This window comes from Chiloscyllium plagiosum, unplaced genomic scaffold, assembly GCF_037043375.1.
Source record: "Chiloscyllium plagiosum isolate Xiang-an unplaced genomic scaffold, Cpla_swu_hap1 HiC_scaffold_11, whole genome shotgun sequence".
In the NCBI taxonomy this organism is placed as follows: Eukaryota; Metazoa; Chordata; class Chondrichthyes; order Orectolobiformes; family Hemiscylliidae; genus Chiloscyllium; species Chiloscyllium plagiosum.
In genome coordinates, this window is record NW_028270149.1 from 29,393,278 (window position 1) to 29,414,233 (window position 20,956).

Genomic DNA, 20,956 nt, shown 5'->3' on the forward strand with positions numbered 1-20,956 from the left:
ACTACAAGGAGGGGACTGTAAGTCATGTCTTCTTAAATGAGTATGATTATAAGCTGAGTAATAATTATTCTACAGGCTGACATAGTGGCACTGGCAAGACTTATATTGTGTGACTATATCTTTATCTATAGAATTGTTTATGTAAACTATATCAATGGAAAATTCAGAAGAAGGAAAAAACCATAACAGATATTGTGATGCTTTTAGGTGCCATGGCACCTCTCCTTCAGCTGACCACCATGAATTGGAATATTCTCCTTCAGCTGACCACCATGAATTGGAATATTTATTATTTTAAATTTCTGTATCTTCTCTTGCTATGTTGTCTTGAAATGGAACCCTCTCCATTGAATACTGTCAGAAATGCCCTAATATCCAGCCTCAATTCATTTTTGTTTAAGCAACTTGCTAGGATTGGACATCAAGATTTAAATTAAATTTTGATTTGATGGCTAAGTAGGATTAAGACAAAACTTTAGATCATTTTCCATAGATTTCATTTAATACCAGAAAAAAATTGGAATTACTGGTTAAACCCAGTAATATGAGCTAGACGGATTGTGTAGCTGTCCTCATTTGTAAAGCAGAGGCAACATTACAAAATGGAATATATTCTTATTCGTGTTACAGGCCAGTATATAATGAGATCAGATGGACTTTTAAGTTTTTATCAATATACTCTAATCTTGCTGTAACTGTCAATGTAATGTAGATTTATGAATACTATAATTTATTAGATATGTAGATGTACTATTTAACAAGAATCAATTGCAGGGTTGAACTGAAAATACCTTGGCCATAGGCACTATTATGTGACTCAAAAAAGGTAATGTAACTGTATTATATGATTCATACTATAGTGCTTCAATTTGGGTGGTTTATAACTTAAGATCAATGTTGTATTTGTCTGACATTCATGCAATGCTCTTTGCGCAACTGGCATTCTTCTATTAGATGAATCATCAACTTGGAATAACATTTTTGAACTAATTCTTTTTAATAACTGGAATACAGAGAAGCATTGGAATTTTCTGCATCAAGTTTCTTGCTTACTTTAAGATTCAAGAAACGGTTTTCCAAATTATATTGCATTAAATTTAAATTATGGCTTAGTTTTGTAGAGTCCAGAAATCTTGTTAAAAGTATGGTGAGTAAATGGCCACTACTTAAAGATAGAACTTTTCTTTAAATGGAGTGAGATTTATTTTTCCTTCAACTATTCTGATATTTGTTGAACTGATTAATATTTTATTATAACTTGTGCACATGAACGTTTTCAAAGAGTTCACTAATATACAATTTCACGGTGCTGAGAAAACTGACCTCTCTAATACGACATTGACACATTAAGTCTAATTTTTCTGTGACATTCTTGGAAGGGAGGAAGATTTTGTAGGGAGGCGTATACCCACTGAATAACATAAGGTTGACCCCAATTAATTTTCCAGGGCCAATCCTAATTATATGTTTCCTCTGAGCTCTGGCATACAATTCACCTATTACAGCAAGATCATAGACTTGGAGTGGGATATTGTAGATTGCCTCATCTATTTAAATTGGCTGTAATTGTCTATTAAAGGGCAAAGCAGCTCTTCAAGCAAACCTTTAGAGGGAATATTCAATGAGTTATTTGCAGTCCATACACTTAATTTTGCACTAGCAAGACTGATAACTCAAATTTCCTAAACTTGCAAGGAGAATGCAGCAACAGTTTAATATCACATTTGAAAGGAGCAGAGGAAAAGAGTGATATGTAGCACCTGACCAAATGTATTGCAAGGGATCGATGCAATTTATATTACACAAAGGGATTGGACCAAATGAGGAAAGTTTGCAGACCTGCATAAATCAGATATGATTAAGCTACCCACTTGAACCTTCTGCCAAATAGATGAAAACACATCCCCACACGTTGATTGCAGCCTGATACAAAGCACTCTTGAATGTCCATCATACATTTTGAATGGAAGTATGGTATTAATTTGTGCTGCAATTTATTGATGGCACTCTTAACATAATTTCAAACTAACATATCAACAAACAAGTTCTTCTACCAAAACCTTTATGATGCAGTGCCTTTTTTTAAATCATTCACGATATGAGGATGTTGCTGGCTAGGTCAGCAGTTAAGAGTCACACGTAGGCTAGACCAGGGGAGTTTCCTTCCCTAAAGGACACTATTGAATCAAATGGGGTTTTCCTAACAATTGACAATAGATTCACGGTCAACATTAGACTTTCATTCCAGACTTTTATTGAATTCAAATTCCACTATCTGTGGTGTCAGTGTTTGAAACTAGGTCCCCAGAACATTATCTGTGTCTCTGGATTAACAGCCTAGCAATTATCAGTAGGTCTTTTTCTTCCTTTGACCTATACTCATATCCAGGATGGGTTCCAGCATAGGTACCTGTGTGTTGTTTTATAGGTTCCCATCACTCCAAACATAACAAATTTATTTGTTGACTTGCGTGACAATGTGGCAATACTGATAAGGAGTAATCCATGATTAAATGACTTCAAATTATTTTTCCCTGAACACCTTTGGAGAGGCCTCTTTATAAATGGTAGTAATTAAGAAATAAGACAGTGATGTATGGTGGAGATAGACCTTTTCCGAAACAACCATTTTTTCATACCTTCTTATCCTCACACTCACCGATAAATACTTACATAAACCGTGCCACATTGTTGCAAGTCAATCAATACTTGGAAGGGGATTACAATTTTTAAATTGTAATTTTCATAGGTATTTTTCAATAAATAGCTATATAACCAATAGTCACCCAAGAAGCTCGCACCCTGCATCCTTCTCAGCAGTATGTGCATGTCATCAGAATCAGATATACACATCCACATCTTGAGAAAGTAATAGAGATTCAGAGATAGATTATTAGAGGACAAACATGTAATAGTGGTAAAAGTAGACTGGAAAGATAGCAGGTAGACTCTCAAGATGATTTTGAGAAATATGAGCATGAGTAGCTCCATCATGCTCTGGTTGTAATTCAATGGGGAAGGACATAAAAATGCTGGCTGCACTGATCAATACATCAGTCACTTGTTTGTTATATGCAAAGCCGGTATATTAGTTGATAATACAAATTATCTCCATGGTAACTGGAAGGAAGTGCATTCAGATATTTGAGGACACTGGTAATCTTGACTGCCACTGAGTGATTCTACGTTTCAGACTGGATTCAAATATCTTTGCAACCAATGGTACAGCAGTGGACCTGGTTCTGTGCTTATCCAGAGTCTGTGGAGGGACTTGCCTTTTGTTATTAATTTCAGTCGAGCCAACACATACAGTTGGTGGTGTAATAATGACTAGCAATAGTATAGTTCTGGAGTCTAAATGTCATCTGGCTTTAGTTTGTGCTATTTAATATAATGGTTTGGAATATCAAAAGAATCTTCTATCATTAATATAATATTTATGGCCAATTGGCAGGGATTCTGCCAATTGTAATTAGCTGGTTTGTTACTTCTGAGCTGGGGTAAATGTTTCCATGTCCGTTATCCTTTCACCATGTCTCACTTCTCTGATCAACACATTTGCAATTTTTTGAGTTGGAGTTGGTTGCTGTTAAACGCTGCCATATAATCTGATTCCCAAAAAATGGAAACAAAGCATCCCAAAGGAAAGAAACTGAAAGAAAAAAAGGAAATACAGAAGAATAAAATTAAAAGTGCTTAAAAAGGTCTTTGCAGAAAAAAAGGAAAAATATTAATTAAAGAAGTTTGTCCCTTTAAGAATGTTTTTGAAAATGGAGCTTCTCTTCATACGCACACCAGATGGGTTCTACACTCAGTATGATTCCACCATGAATGACAGGAAACTGCACATTCTGATTACCATATATTATCATCTTATTTGAATAGTACACAAAAATTCTTGCACAAAATATGCAAAGGCAATCAATCAGATGTTAAACTCGAATACAAAATTACATATTAAGGTTGTCCAGTGGTCTTTATAGCCCAATTTACACCAGCAGGAATGATCCTACCAGATACAAAATATCAAATATTCAGTTAACTATGGAATGTGTATGCACACAACTGCACTACTTCATATACATACTAATGATATTACAAGTTTGAAAATTTGAACCCAGAAACGTTGGATTTACCTTTAACCCTGATGTGTGGCTGCTCAAAAAAATTCATATAATGATGGTAATTTATAATCTTTGGTTTGTCTATAGTCCCTTCCACTCAGCCATTATGATGAAAATTTCCCAATCAATTTGAATATCATCTTACAAGGACAAATAAATACTCTAATATTCCAACTTAATCTGTCAGAGCTGCTTCAGTTAACAAGTCTATGTAATATCATTATCCATATGATTCCTGCAGCTGCTTAATGTCCCAGTTCTTTGCAAATGTTTCACTGACTGGAGATTACTTGGTTGGACATGGCAACTAATAGCTGCCCATGTCAAATAGGTTCCAGAAATAGTCTGCAGTCTGTTGGACCTACAAGTGAGGACGAATGAGAATCTTAAACACTTAGAACTGTAGAGAGAGAGAGTCATAGAGGTGTATAGCACAAAAACTCATCCATGCTGACCAGATTTCTTAAACTGTATTAGTCCCATTTCTCTACATTTGTCCCATTTCCCTCTAAACTATTCCTATCCATGTACCTGTCCAAATGTCCTTTAAATACTGTAGCTGTGTCCACCTCAACCACTTCCTGTGGTAGCTCATTCCATATGCACATCATCCTCTGTGTGAAAATGTTGCCCCTCAGATCCCTACTAAATCTTTCCCCCACGCCTTAAACATATGCCCTCTAGTTTTGAACTCCCTAGCCCTGGAGAAAAGACTTTGGCTAATCATCTTATCTATGCCCCTCGTGATTTTATGAACCTCTCTAAGGTCACCCCTCAGGCCACCCCTATGTTCCAGCGTAAAAAGTCCCAGCCTATCCAGCCTCTCCTTATAACTCAAACCTCCAAGTTTTAGTAAAATCCTTCTAAATCTTTTTTGCACCATTTCCATTCAATAACATCTTTCTTTGGCAGAGTGACCAGTTGATTGCTGACTCCACAGAGTCCTCCCCTGACTGGGGCTGAGCAGTTGCCTAGTGTGTGGCTTCAGTAATGCAGTACTCCAAATGTGGCCTTACCAATGTCTTATACAGCTGTATTCAATGCAAGCATGCCAGACACTTTCATTACTGTCTACCTGTGATGCTACTTTCAAGGAACTATGTACCTGTGCCCTTAGGTCTCTCTGTTCGACAACACTCCCCAGGGCACTATCATTTACTGTGTACGTCCTGACCTGGTCTATCTTACCAAAATACTTCACCTCAAATTTATCTAAATTAAACTCCATCTGCCATTTCTCAACCCACAGATCCCATTACATTAATAACTTTCTTCACTGTCCACTGTACCATCAATTTTGGTGCCATAGGCAAACTTACTAACCTTGCCTCTTCTATTCTCATGCAACTTGATTGAGTAATCCATGGGTCCAATGGCAAGGCAGTGGACAAAATTCATCTAAAAATGTTCTTGTATAATGCCTCAGAAGGTGAAAAAGGAGAGAGAACTTGAATTTCTGTAGCATGTTCAAGTGTGCCAAAACACTTCAAAGTCAATCATTTACTCTGGTAGTGTAGTCGCCATTATTATGCAGAGAAAAATGCCAGACAATTTGCATCCAGAAAAATCCAACAAAAACAATGTGGAAAGTAACACGTTAACTTTTTTTAAAATGCTATTGGCCAAGGGATAATGATTGGACAGGAATATAGGAGACTTTGTTGTTCTTCTTCAAGTAGTGCCTTACAGGTTTTACATCAGTCTGTGGTCAATCTCAGGTGAACACAACATCTGCCATCAGAATCATTGATAGTGTAGCATTCTTTTAGTACTGCAGTGGAATGTCAGGCTGTATATGTGCTCAAGTCACTAAGTGTAGTTTGACCTCACGATCTTATGGTTCTGAGCCAATAGTGCTACCAGCGGCATCACAAATGATAAAAATGGACTTCCAATATGTCGTGAAACATTTATGTATTTTCATGTTCAAAACTACCCTATGGTTGTTCTCAGTGGTCCCTTTCCTTGCTATCTGGCTTAAGTAATACACTCAAATTATTCACATCTGCAGAGTACGTTGCAAAGACAGTGAATTTGCTAATAATATTATATGCCTCTATTTGGAAGGAGTTTTTAAAATTTGTTCATGGGATATCAGTGCAACTGGCTAGACCACCATTTATTGCCGACCCCTAACTGTCCCACAGAAGGTGGCGGTAGCTGTTTTCTTAAACAGCTGCAGTCCTTAGGGTGTAGTGATAACCACAGCATTAGGAAGGGAGTTCCAGGATTTTGACCAGTGGCGCTGAAGAAACAATATATTTCCAAGGCAAGATTCAGTGTAGCATGATGGTGGTGTTCTCATGCATCTACTGCCCTTATCTTGGAGAGTACCATCAGATAAATGTTGATCAATTACTGCAAAGTATCTTGCAGATGGTTCACATTGCTGCCACTGTGTGTCATTAGTGAAGGGAGTGAGTGTTGAAGGTGGAGGATGTGTGGCCAATCAAGCTTTATGCTGGACTGTGCCAAGCTTCTTGAGTGTTGTTCGAGCAGTCACTCTCATCTCACTCTGGAATTAAGCTCTTTGATCCATGTTTGGACCAAGGCTTTAATGAGATCAGAAGCCAAGTGGCCCTGGCAAAACCCAAACTGAGTATCAGTGAGTAGGTTATTCCTTTGTAAGTGCCACTTGATATCATAGTCAATAACCTGTTCACACAGTTTGCTGATGACTGAGTAAACTGATAGAACAGTAATTGTCCAGGTTGGAATTTTCAAGTTTTTTTGGACAGGACATAGTTGGGCAGCTTTTCATGTTGACCGAATAATACCTGTTTTGAAGCTATACTGGAACACATTGGCTAGGAACATGTATGGTTCTGGTGCACTTATCTTCAGTATAATGCTATAGCATTGTCAGGGCCCATCATCTTTGCAATATCCATGGCTAGATATCATGTAGAGTGAGTTGAAGCAATTGAAGACTGGCATCTGTGATGCTTAGGATCTCAGGAGGAGGCTGAGATGTATTATCAATTGGGCATTTCTGGTTGAAAATTTTTGCAATTGCTTCAGCATTGTCTTTTTTTACTGCTAGAGTTATACAGTCATACAGCATGAAAACAGACCCTTCGGTTCGACCAGTCTATCAAGCAGTGTGGTCATCACCAAACCCACAATCTGTGATTCGTCTGTGATTCCATGCTGAACATAATCCCAAACTAAACTAGTCCTACCTGCCTGCTCCTGGCCCATATCCCTCCAAACCTTTCCTATTCATCTATATATTCAAATGTCTTTTAAACATTATAATTATATCCACTTCCACCACTTTCTCATGACATTCATTCCACACGTGAACCGTTCTTTGTGGCAAACATTTGCCTCTTATACCTTTTTAAAATCTTTCTCCTCTCCATTTAAGAATGCATCTGCTATATATTCTGGGCTTCCCCGTCACTGAGGATTTGGATATTTGTGGAGTCTCTATCTCCTATTAATTTGTTTATTTCCCACCACTATTCGTAATTGAACATGGCATGAATGTAAATATTGGATCTGATCCATTTACTATGGGATCACTTAAACACGACTATTGCATGCTGCTTTCGCTGTTTGTTCTGCAAATAGTCCTTTGTTGTATCTTCACCAGATTAATATCCTATTTTTAGTATGCCTGGTGTCTCTCCTGGCATGCCCTCCTACATTCTTCATTGAACCAGATTTCCTGGTTTGATGGTAATTGTAGAGTGAAGATATAAACTTGGCCATGTAGCCAAATATAATTCTGCCTTTCCTGATGGCATGCAGTACCTCATGGATGTCCAATTTAGAGTTGCTAGGTCTGTTCAAAATCTGTCCCATTTGGCACAGTAACCATGTTACACAATACAATGAAATGTATCCTCAGTGTAAAACATGAGGAATTATCAATATAAAAAGTTAACTACATCCAAATTTGCAAACACTACTGAAAACAAAAAATCTTAGACCATAAGACCATAAGACATAGGAGTGGAAGTAAGGCCATTCGGCCCATCGAGTCCACTCCGCCATTCAATCATGGCTGATGGGCATTTCAAATCCACCTACCCGCATTCTCCCCGTAGCCGTTAATTCCTTGTAATATCAAGAATTTATCAATCTCTGCCTTGAAGACATTTAGCGTCCCGGCCTCCACTGCACTCTGTGGCAATGAATTCCACAGGCCCACCACTCTCTGGCTGAAGAAATGTCTCCGCATTTCTGTTCTGAATTTACCCCCTCTAATTCTAAGGCTCTGTCCACGGGTCCTAGTCTCCTCGCCTAACGGAAACAATTTCTTAGCGTCCACCCTTTCCAAGCCATGTATTATCTTGTAAGTTTCTATTAGATCTCCCCTTAATCTTCTAAACTCCAATGAATACAATCCCAGGATCCTCAGCCGTTCCTCGTATGTTAGATCTACCATTCCAGGGATCATCCGTGTGAATCTCCGCTGGACACGCTCCAGTGCCAGTATGTCCTTCCTGAGGTGTGGAGACCAAAACTGGACACAGTACTCCAAATGGGGCCGAACCAGAACTTTATAAAGTCTCAGTAGCACAACGGTGCTTTTATATTCCAACCCTCTTGAGATAAATGACAACATTGCATTCGCTTTCTTAATCACGGACTCAACCTGCATGTTTACCTTTAGAGAATCCTCTACTAGCACTCCCAGATCCCTCTGTACTTTGGCTTTACGAATTTTCTCACCATTTAGAAAGTAGTCCATGCTTGTATTCTTTTTTCCAAAGTGCAAGACCTCGCATTTGCTCATATTGAATTGCATCAGCCATTTCATGGACCACTCTCCCAAACTGTCTAGATCCTTCTGCAGCCTCCCCACTTCCTCAGTACTACCTGCCTGTCCACCTAACTTTGTATCATCGGCAAACTTCGCTAGAATGCCCCCAGTGCCGTCATCCAGATCATTAATATATAACGTGAACAGCTGCGGCCCCAACACTGAACCCTGCGGGATACCGCTTGTCACCAGCTGCTATTCTGAAAAATAACCTTTTATCCCAACTCTCTGCCTTCTGTCAGACAGCCAATCCTCAATCCATGCCAGTAGCCCACTTCGAACATCATGGGCCCTCACCTTGCTCAGCAGCCTCCCATGTGGCACCTTATCAAAGGCCTTTTGGAAGTCTAGATAGACCACATCCACTGGGTTTCCCTGGTCTAACCTACTTGTCACCTCTTCAAAGAATTCCAACAGGTTTGTCAGGCACGACCTCCCCTTACTAAATCCATGTTGACTTGTTCTAATCCGACCCTGCTCTTCCAAGAATTTAGAAACCTCATCCTTAATGATGGATTCCAGAATTTTACCAACAACCGAGGTTAGGCTAATTGGCCTATAATTTTCCATCTTTTGTCTTGCTCATCTTTCTCATACATCTGCCAAAATAATCAAAATATTACTGTAGACTGAGACTGAATGATAAGATCTGACAGTTTATTACTTTCTGCCTTTTATACGGTATAAGATTATGTGCTTTCAGGATCACCTGATGAAGGAGCAGTGCTCCGAAAGCTTGTGATTTCAAATGAACATGTTGGACTATAACTTGGTATCGTGTGACTTCTGACTTTGTCCACCCCAGTCCAACATTGGCACCTCCACATCATTGGGATTACATGGTTATTTGAACTCTGAAACTTATCTTTTGATAAAAGAATGATTATTAGTCCATATTCCCTATCCACTATATGACATCCAAAAGATTTTAAGTTTCAGGTTTTACTTATGGAAAATACTTGTAACTATGAATGCAAATAAAAGAAAGGTTTCAGGGGAAATCCATTTGAGACCTATAAAGGAATATTACAAATCTTACACCTGTAGAGTATTTCTGACTTTTGGGGATAAACTTTCCATAGAGGTTTTTCCCATTTCCTGTAGGAATATCAGAAGATCTGTTTACATTGTATCTCCAAGGATTCCACTGGTCATAGCACCAGATTGTGACAACTCCCTATGGAAATATTATCCCTTTATTTCAGATTGCAAGTGTAGTAATTCTTTTAGTTGAATTCCTTCCACCTAGCTTACTTCTATATCAGAACATTTTCTTCTTGAGTTCTGATGAAGGGTTAAATCCTTCACCTTTTAGACAAGAGACACTGCCTTATCTCCATAATTTTCTGTTTTCTGTTTTTATAATTACAACAAATTTCTAAACAGAGTAACAAATGTTTTCCTTTAATTGCTTTGGGGAATACTTTACCTTGTGAATTGTCATTTATTGTATCTCCCTAATCTGAACTGTCAGTCACTTTTCTGAACAAGTTCCCATAAGATTATAAAGATAAGGGCAGGCATAAACTATTCAGCTGTATGAGCTTACTCTGCCTCTCAATATCTGATTGTCACCCTAACTTTCTTGCTTGTTCTCTACAACACTTGACTCTCGTGAATCAAAAATCTGTTTAATTCACCTCAAATAGTGTTTCTTCAGTACATTTCCTCTTCTCCATTTGTTTTTCTTTCTGGGAAGTAATCTGAACTTTCCAGCATTTCAGTTATTTGGCATGTAGAGAATTTGAGTTGAGTTCTGATCAAGGTGTTATCCTTGTTCTCAGCACCATCTCAATCATTAATGCACTTAGTGATAAAACCGAATTCAATTTTTAATAGTACTGTTTAAGGAATATTATTCCAAATTCATAGTGAGCGTGTGTCTGGTCCTGCCAAGCATATCTTTTCCTCTCCTTTTCCAGCATGACCTTCTGTTCCTTTTGTAGTTCAACAGGTAAGAATAAAAATATGGGATGACAAGGAAAGTGTCTTTTTTATACTTAGCTATTTTTACACTTTTGATCTTGTTGTCTCTTAAGTTTACAAGATATTTTCAATGAAAATTGCTTTGACATTGACAACCCTTCCTAGTAGTCCAGCTCTGATTCAGTATTAAGAAAGATAATGCATCATGATCCCTGACCAAATGTGCTCAGTACAAGCTGTCTGAACTTAAATCCTCTTGTTTTGTGATACTAATGCCTGACGAAATTATAATATGTTTGTGCTTTGTCTTTTGTTAAGTATATTAAATACTTCAATGTCTTCTCGGGGATGCCGCTTTCTGAGGCTGAAGGGCACTAGCTTAGAAAGTTGTTCCTTAAAACACTTCATTTTAGTATTAACAATCAGCCTTATAGTATACAGGTTAGTGATCTTTTGGACCCAGCAGGCTATTTACAGAAGAGTGAGTAGAAGTGTATGCAGCATTCTAAGACTGATCTTGAGAGGAATATTGTGGATTCAGCATGGACTTTTGACAAATTGAGCTGGATTGATTTAACAATGTAATATGACAACCTTATTTACTGTCAGCATACCACGTAGATGTGATCAATAATGAGCCTACTAGTTCCACTATGTCTCCTCCATATACCTCCTTGATCAAGCTGTGTTTCTCTTGTGAAGTACATGTATCCTTTATGTATTCCATCCCAATGCTGAATTTTATTTATCATTAATTAGTCCTAAAGCTTTTTGTTGAACTCACTCTTCTGCTTTCTTCTCCTATCAAGCTTCATGCTATTGGTGAATTTAATGCAGGACAAAGAAGATAGGAATTACGTTAAAGAAGAAAAAAATGTGCTTATGAAACAATGTCGGGTGGAAAATGCAATTGGCAACCAGGCTGAAAACAGAACACTCAGAGGAGATGTGAAAAAAAAATTAAAAGAGAAAATGAGTATATAAAGAGACTGGAAGTAAAAGCAGAAGGGAATCCTCATATCTTTTATAAGCATATGTAGTAAAAGAGTGGTAAAAGGAGGAGTAGGGTCAGTTAGAGAGCAAAAAGGAGATTTAGGCATGGAGGCAGGGGCATAGGAGGATTCTGTTTTCACCAAGGAAGATGCTACTCAGGCCATGAAGAGAGAGGGATTAATTCAATCACTACAAATGTTTACAATTAATAAGGATAGATTATCTTAAAGTTACTAAAAGTTGATAAGGCACTGGCACAGGATGAGATGCATCCAAACATACTGAAGGAAATGAAATTGTTGAGGCGTTTGGCCATAATCTTTCAATCTTCTTTAGACTCAGGGGTGGTGTGATGGGACTGGAGAATTGTAAATGTTATTCCCTCATTCAAAAAAGGTGTAAAGATAAATCCTGTAACTACAGGCCAATCAGTGGTGGAAATGTCTAGAATCGATAATTCATGGCAAAATTAATGACTATATGGACAAATGCAAGTTCATTTCTGAAAACTAACATGGATTTTCTAATGGAAAATCATGTTTAAATAACTTGTTAATGGTAACAGAGAGTTTTGATGAGGGCAAAGTTGTTCATGTGTTGTACATGCACTTCCAAAAGCTCATTAATATAATGCTGCAGCACAGACATGCAAGCAAAGTATTGCTCGTAGAATAAATGAGACAGCAGTAACATGGATCAGGGTCAACTGTGTGACACAAGCTAACAGTAATGGAAAATGAGTATTCTTCTGACTGGGGGAATGAGAGTATGAATTTTTTCCAAGGTTCAGTGTTGGGACCATTGTTTTTACTGATACATGGATTTTGATGCATTGGACAAAATTTGTTGATGATGCAAAGCTTGAAAGCATTGTAACCCTTGAGGAGAATCATGTTGAACCCCAAGAAGATATGCACAAGTTGCTGGAATGGATGGGCAGCTGGCAAATGGATTTTTAATGTGGAAAAATGGGCATATATTTGCACAAGGTGGCAGGACAGGTTGAGAGAGCAGTTAATAAAGCAGACAGCATCCTAGCTTTTAGTAATAGGGGCAGAGTGAAAACAGTAAAAGTTGTGATGTTGACTTTATATAAACACTAATTTTTGTCTCAGATAGATTCAGTTCTGGGCACTGAACTTTAGGAAAGATGTGAAAGTCCTGGTGAGAATACAGAGAGATTTACAAGAATGCATCCAGGGTGAGGAACTCCAGTAATGAATATAGATTGGAAAAGTAGAGGCCAAGAGGAGATCTCCAGAGGTATTCAAAACCATGAGATATTTGGACAGAGTAGATAGGGAGAAACGTCCTAGCTATGAAAGCACCGAGAATAAGGCAGCACACATTTAAAGTAATTGGCAACAGAAACAAAAGCAATTTGAGAAGAGGCTGTTTCATTCTGCCAACAGTTGGGCTCTGGACTGCACTGCCTGAGAGTGTGGTGCAGTCAGATTCAATGATTGCATTTGAAAGTGGGCGAGACTGTAATTTGAAAGGGAGCAATGCGCAAAATGTTAGGGGAAAAAAGAGAGTAGTATTAAGAGATGCCAAGTTGGAGAGTCTGTGCAGATATAATGAAGCAGATTGCCTTTTGAGCTGTTATATCCTGGTTGGATTGAGGTCATAACTCCAGTTTGGAAGACCCCTGCGGCACTTTATTATGACCGAGTACCTCTTCGAATTTATTCTTAGAATTACAGACTTCCTGCCTCTTGTGATGTATGTTTCTGTCGCTAAGTTTTGCAGGTACAGGTGTTAGAGGCTATAATTCTGCATGAATTAGGGCTGGTCTCTCACTCTTGGTGAGTTGTTAGTATTACGAATTACAACTTGTTATTGTAATGAAATGACAATTAATGAACCTGCCATGGTTATCAAGTGAGCAATGGGGCTCCAATCCAGTTTTTGTCTCAGAGAGAGCCTACCCATGGCATCACAGTCCTGAGCTTTACTCCCCTTGGCTCACTTAGTGCCACGTTACCCTGTTTACCCGCTGTATTTAGCTAATAGTAATTTCCTCTGCGTTATGTCATCCAATGATTTTTGCAAGTTTAGCTGTCAGAATTCAATTTTCGCACCGGCTTATTTTTCTATAAAGGACTCTCCTTCTCCACCCCTCCCCCCACCTGAAGTGTGGTGACCCTTAGGTTAAACCACCGCCAATTCTCTCTCCCTCTCTATAATGAGGGAGCAGCCCTGTGGTCTGGTAAGACTATGGTGACTTTACCTTTATGGGGTTAATGTCAGTGCCAGTTCCCCAGCCGACATAATTTCGGCGGAAACGCTCTGAAAACACTTAGACATTTTCCTCTCTCTCTGGGATTTCCGCGGCTCTTCCGCCAAATTTACGGCCGTGACCGCTCCAAACATTCATCTCCTTGACCTTATCTCTTCCACTCTTTTTTGGTCTGGAGGTGCCGGTGCTAGACTGGGGTGTACAAAGTTAAAAATCACACAACACCAGGTTACAGTCCAACAGGTTTAATTGGAAGCACACTAGCTTTCAGAGCGCCGCTTCTTCAGCTGAACCATCTGATGAAGGAGCGTCGCTCCGAAAGCTAGTGCTTCCAAATAAACCTGTTGGACTGTAACCTGGAGTTGTGTGATTTTTAACTTTCTTTTTTGGAGATGGCGCGGTTGAGGTTAATCACGTAAAATCTGAATCTTCTAAAGTCTGCGCGCACAGTCTTTTCCAGTTTGTGGTCGATTTGTGAAATTGCCTGCGAGCATTGGGGTTAACGGGGCTGCTCTTGGCAAGTGGGAGTCGGTGGGAAATTGGAATCATGTCTGTCAGAATGAACCTCCCTGGTGTTCGTCAATGCGCTCGTAGTAACAGGGAAAAGCTTCATCAATCTCCTGAGTATTTTTTGGGAGGATTTTGAAGAACAGCGTATCCAAACTGGATTAACCATTTGTTGTCAGCCTTATGGACAGGCATAGGAACTCTGTTCCCTAATGCCAATTGCCAAGATTCATGTTTGCTAACAATGGTTCAATATTCAGTGTTTAACACTTAAATAAATAGTTCAAAATAAATTATTTCCCAAGACCGCCCCCCCCCAACCTTTCATATTCCTTGTAGCAACAGAGATCCCAACATTATTCAAACCATTCCCGCACACCACCCCCCTCCCGTCCCAACAGGCAGCTGTGGATGTTTACACTTGTACAATTGAAAAATTGCTTCAATGTAATTGTAAAGATTGTGAGGAGTACCGGCCAGGCTATGGGTATGTTCCAGACTGCTTTCCTCCGCTGGTTGTTGAGAATCGGCCCTCGACATTAATTGCACTGCTTGTGATATTTTTATGGGGGGGGGGGGGGAGGAGGAGGAGGAAGAGAAAAACAGTCACAGCCTGAGAGGCAGCTTTAAGTGTTCGGGAAGATGGGATCCCGTTAAAAAGACCCATACATAGTTCATAAATGACTGGTATCTTAGAGACTGAAATTGTCATCTAGTTGCCTCGCTGAGTCAGGCAGGAACACCACTAAGCAATAGAACCAAGGATGAAGATTCCATTTAAAAAACAAACTATAAGCAATTTTACAAGAGCTACCTGTAAGGCTGAGGGATTTAAACCCCTACAGCCCAGCCCAGCCCACTTCCCCCAAATAAACAAGCCAGAAATCAATGGTAGTTTCACGCGCCTGGGTGCCATCAATTAATTCAGACCCACGCACTGAAGGCGAGACCTGTCCACTGTCAGTAGATCTTCCAAAGTGTACGTTCTTTTTCCAGACGGGTTTAATGAAAGCTTACTGAGTTGTTTATTGCCTCTGACTGATTCAGTTGACTTGTTTTAAAAAAAGCTGTGTGTTTGTTTGTGTGTGTGTGTGGGGGGGGGGGGGGGGGGCATGAGTGTGAGAGAGTTCTGAGTAACTGTAAACGGAATAATGGACTGAAGGGTCTGTTTCCATGCTGTACACCTCTATGACTCTATGACTCTAACTCGAATAAGGCTGCCTTCTCTTTGCCCGCTTTTGCCCGTAGGTCCATCTGAGCAGATCCTACAGCCCCCCCAGTGAAAGGCCGCTAGCACTGCCTGCTATTGCACGGACGGGTTCGGATTCTCTGTCTACTGGGTCCATTTTGGGGCTTGTTTTTAAACACGATATTTCCTAAAATCCATCCAATTCTTTACGTGGTTCAGACAGGATCGTTGAAAAAATAGCCTGCATTCGATTCGCGCAATGGCATCATTTCAAAACCTAAACATTGCCATTCTTAGCAAATAAAAAGATTCATGTTTTTATTTAAATTTGGCTTTAAAGAGAACCAACTAAACGCACTAGAATAGGATAAGACATCTATCTTTACCTGTACGCTCGGTTCCCCCCATAAATCGGTGCAGTGTAGTTTTCGCTGAATTTATAACGCAGCGATTGTACTAACGTTGTCATCCTGAAGACTTCGCCGCACAACACAATGTAAATCGCTGAAGATCCTAAGATCCCAATCGTTTTAGAATTCTCCTCAGCACACGGCGGTTGTGAAAATGAACTTTTCCGCCAGAGGACACTTCGCTTTTAATTTAGCGTGTCGAAAACGTTATGATATCCTCCAGGTTCGGGGGCTTGCTGGTAAAAAGTGCAGCAGAGAGGCTTGTTGTTGTCAGTCCCTCTCGGCTTCTCCAGATCCTCCTTAGGAACCCAGTCGCGCTGCTCTCCATCGAGATAGGAGAGCTGAGGAGAAGCTGGGTTTTACATTCCGAGCCTCTATCAATACCCAGCACACTTCACACCCTCCCCACCTCTGAAGCCAGGGCAGGAGGGGTATTCGCTCTTGGATGACAGGATCTTCGATAGGTCAGTAATGTAGGTACAGCTCTGCATTGATGTGACAGAGGCGTCACTCAGTCAGCCTTTGGTGAGAACGCGAGTCCGACACATAGCACATGCTCCAGAAGCGGGGGCTGCCTCTCTCTCTCACAAACACACACACAGACACACACTGCAAACGGTGACAGGTAAGTTATGAGGTTCTTTCCTTCACATTCTCCTTCGTTTCTCTTGTTTTTATTCCCTCGTTCCTTCCTCCTTACCTTCCTTTTTACCCATCCTTGACCTTTCAAAGATCGCCGGTGTTTGGGCAGTGGAAGAAAAAACACTGCAGCTTCTGCTTCATGGGGTTGTCATCTCATCTCGTTAGCAAAGCATGTACCCTCTTGTAGTTCCGGATAGAATCTGTTCGATATTCCCCCATGCTCTCGCAGCCCAGAATAAACAGAAATCAGGACATGCTTGAGATTTTTTTTAGCCAATGTAGCACCTGGACATTGGGGTGATTTGGGTTGGTTCGACAATCTCCAAAGAAAGAACTTGGATTTTAGTAACACCTTTCTCCACTTTAGGATATTCAAATGAGGTTCTTTTGAAAATCTAGTCTCTGGGGAAATGTAGCAGACAATGTTTGCACAAGTTCTGACAAACTGCATCAAACCAAAAAAAAATCTGGTTTTCAGTGTTGTGTGTTCGACAGTTATTGCGGGACATTGGGAGCACTCTTAAATTCTCCCGTCAATAGAGCCATGGAATTTTCTACATCCATCGGGCTTCAGTATCACATTTCATCCCGAGTAGCACGTCCAGCAGCATCGCACTGAAGTACCTGCCTACTTCATGCCCTCATGTCTCACGATTGAGGATTGAGCTCATGACCTCCCGAGTAAAGGCCCAAGAAAGTTCAATTAAGCCAAATGTGGCGCTGACACAGTTGAGTATACAGCCTTTTATTGGTAAAAACAACTGCTAATCTGGCAGTCCCCTTCACAATCTCAACCTCACGATCAAATACACTGGAATGGAGGATAAAAGAACAAGGGCTTGGTTAAAAGTGGAATGAAAAGAGAATGAATTATTAATGATATGTAAATAAATTAGGCATTTGTCACAAATGGCTTATTTTCATTTTTTAGAATATAGTCCTTGAGCTTCCATCTATTCGATATAAACTCTTCAGCTAACGTGTATTGGCAGGGGGCCAAGCTAGATTTGACTAGTGGAGAGACGTGAGGATTCCGGAGTTGTTTTTAAAGCTAGCCAATGGGGAGAAGAGAAACTTTAAGCAAAACATTCCTTTAGAAAATTAAGTAAATCCGGAAGAATATACAATCGCTTGGAGACAGTGAGGACTGCAGATGCTGGAAATCAGAGTCGACAGATGTAAGTCTTCAGAAGCATAGCAAAGGCAGCCAGTATCCGAGGAACCGGAAAGGGAATAGTTCAGGCCGAAATCCTTCGTCTGATCTGGGGAGGGGAGGGGGAGGGCACCCCACAAGTTAATAGAGGGGCTGGGGGAGGTGGGAAGGTGATAGGTGGATGCAGTTAGGGGGTGATTGTGATTGGTCGGAGGGCAAGGGTGGAGCGGATAGGTGAGAAGGAAGTTGGACAGATTAGGATAGCTCAGGGAGGGAAGAGGAGGGGGAGAGCTGGACATAAGATAAGGCTGGGGATGGGATTTTGAAGCTGGTGAAGTCAATATTGAGGCCACTGGGTTATAAGTTCCCAAGGCTACATATCAGGTGTTGTTCCACTGTCAGACTGAGGCCAAAGGTAAACTGGAAGAACAACAGAATTAAAGCAAAACAAAATAAAGAACTGCTGCTGGAAATCTGAAACAAAACAGAAACTGCGAATGAAACTTGATAGGTCTGCAAGCATCTGTGGGGAGAGTTGATGAAGAAACATCGAACTTGAAACATTAACTCTGCTTTCTTCCCTCAGATGCTGACAAACCTGCTGAGTTTCACTAGCTATTTCTGTTTTTGTTTAAAATGGGGTTATCCTTTTGTGCAGAGGTAAAGAAAACAATTCTTTCAAAAGACTGTATGATTTTGAAACTGTCTGCCTTTGATAGCCGTGGAGGTGTGGTCATTAAAAAATGTTTAAAGTAAGGTAGACAGTTTCTTCTTAGGCAAGGGAATCAAAGTTATTGGAGGTAGTTGGGAATGTGGAATTTGAAACACAAGTCTTATTCAATTGTAGAGCGAACATGAGAGACCAAATGATCTACTTCAGCTCCTCTTTCTTATGTAAAGGTTAATTCCCTGGAATGAGAGGGCTGACCTTCAAGTGGAGGTTTAGTAGAGTTTGCTTATATTCTTTGATGTTTGGAAAAATGATAGGTTGTCTCTTTGAAATGTATAAAATTCTTGGAGGACTTGCAGGTTGGATGTTCAGAATTGTTTTCTCCTGGCTGGAGAGTTTAGAACTAAGAATCACCATTCCAAGACAAGGGGTCATTTAGAACTGAGATGAGAAGAAATTGCTTCATTCACTAAGTCATGAACCTGTGAATCTTTGGATTTTCTGTTCTAGAGGGCGGAATTTGCTCATTCTTTGAGTATATTCAAGGCAGAGGTCGATTCTTGGTGCTTAAGCTATAACGTGATACAATTTAGATTAGATTCCCCTACAGTGTAGAAACAGGCCCTTCAACCTAACATCGACCCTCTGAACAGTAATCCACCTAGATCCATTTCCCTCTGACTAACATACAATTTAGCATGGCCAATTCACCTGACCTGCATATCTTTGGACTGTGGGAGGAAACCGGAGCACCCGGAGGAAACCCGCACAGACACATGGAGAATGTGCAAATGCCACACAGACAGTTGCCTGAGGCTGGAATTGAACCTGGGACCCTGGTGCTGTGAGGCAGCAGTGCTAACTGCTGAGCCATCGTGCCACCCCTGCCGTTCCTGTTTATCATGTTTTTCTGTCTCTGTGCAAACAAAGAAACAAATCAATTTAAAATGAAATATTTGTTATATCGTAATTACTTTAATTTACGTGGAATAAATTCCTACTTTGTATTTCAAGTTTTACATATGGTTTATTTTTCTTATAGTCGTATGGTAATTCTTAACTCCTGGATCCTCAGAAAATAATTTTGTCTTTTGGATATTTTTAACAAGTGGCAGAAATTTCCATTATGAGTTTGCTGTGTAGCAAAATTGCAAATAATTGCTTTAAACTTTCTATATGTTTGGTTTTAATACCTCAGTGTAATACTGGGGCACACAATATTTGAAGCCCAACCTTTGCATTAATAATAGATTCTTCCCAGCATGGCATTTGAAGTGTAACATTTGGCTTACCAATTTGACTAATGAGGATGGATGTCATGGTTCTCATACCCGGTCATTATTCAGTGTCCCCTGTAGGAAAGTACATTGTACAAATACCGGCATTAATCTTTACCCCAGCCTCCTTTGGAATATTGGAATAGACTTCCAAAACACACTGTCAACACTAATACTTGAAGAACAGACTCTTATTCAATGGATAAGCCAGCTCCCTTGAATGGTATCTCGATGCAGATTTTACATGTTTAGGCAACATTGGAATAAAGGTGAGAGAAAACACAGAAGGGTGAGTGTGGGTACAGCGCATCGGCAGCAGCATTGGCGAGGTGGGCCCAGGGGTGAAAAGATGGTGCCTGATGAGTGGCGATTCTGACATTGGTGGGTCCGGTGCAGAGGTGGTGAGGTAGTGGAGGATGGGTGACAGCACAGATGTTGTTGGTGAGCTAGTTCAGGGCTCAGGACTCATGGAAAAAGTGGCAGAACAAAGACAAATTCTCTTTTTATATTGTTTTCTTCTTTTTATTCTTAAACTATTCAAAATGGCACTAGATTGTGGCAACAGGTAAAGCTGTTCACTGTATCTTACTGTATTATTTATTGTAAAATACAATTGACAATAAATCATTCAAATTCAAATATTTTGCACATCAAAGACAGAACAATTCAATGTCATTTGTAAACCTCAGTAAATTGAACTTTAATGTGACTGAAGAGCAGATATAATATCTCTACTCTGGATAACTGTCACCAAGTGGTTTATAACAATCAAAACTTCATTATTAGTGTGCAGACCAAAGATGACACAAATTATCACAATTAGAAAAGTACTCAGTGAGCATCTGTGCACCTTCATTCTAAACACAGTCACATCTCCTAAATTACATTTTCTCAAATGTCGCTCATATCCTCAAGCATTGCATGGGTAGTGACAATTGGAAATTATTGACGCTGAATTAAATGCAACAAATTATTGATACATGAACATGCACAAGTTGTAGGGCATAATATTTAATGATCAGTGTGTTTCACCAACAAACCTTCAGTCTCCA

The 20,956-nt window shown here is 39.8% G+C and overlaps 1 protein-coding gene across 2 annotated transcripts in view; it reads right to left on the bottom strand.

Annotated features, from left to right (window-relative positions):
• Nucleotides 1-17,243, bottom strand: part of LOC122557341 (short transient receptor potential channel 5-like) — a 106,149-nt gene extending 88,906 nt beyond the window's left edge. Inside the window, exon 1 of one of the 2 annotated variants that reach the window (XM_087991946.1) lies at nt 16,139-17,243. The gene's annotated coding sequence lies outside the window, so the exon portion shown is untranslated. The remainder of the gene's footprint in view (nt 1-16,138) is intronic. The other variant, XM_043704946.2, reaches the window with a different exon arrangement.
• Nucleotides 17,244-20,956: the final 3,713 nt, after the last annotated feature.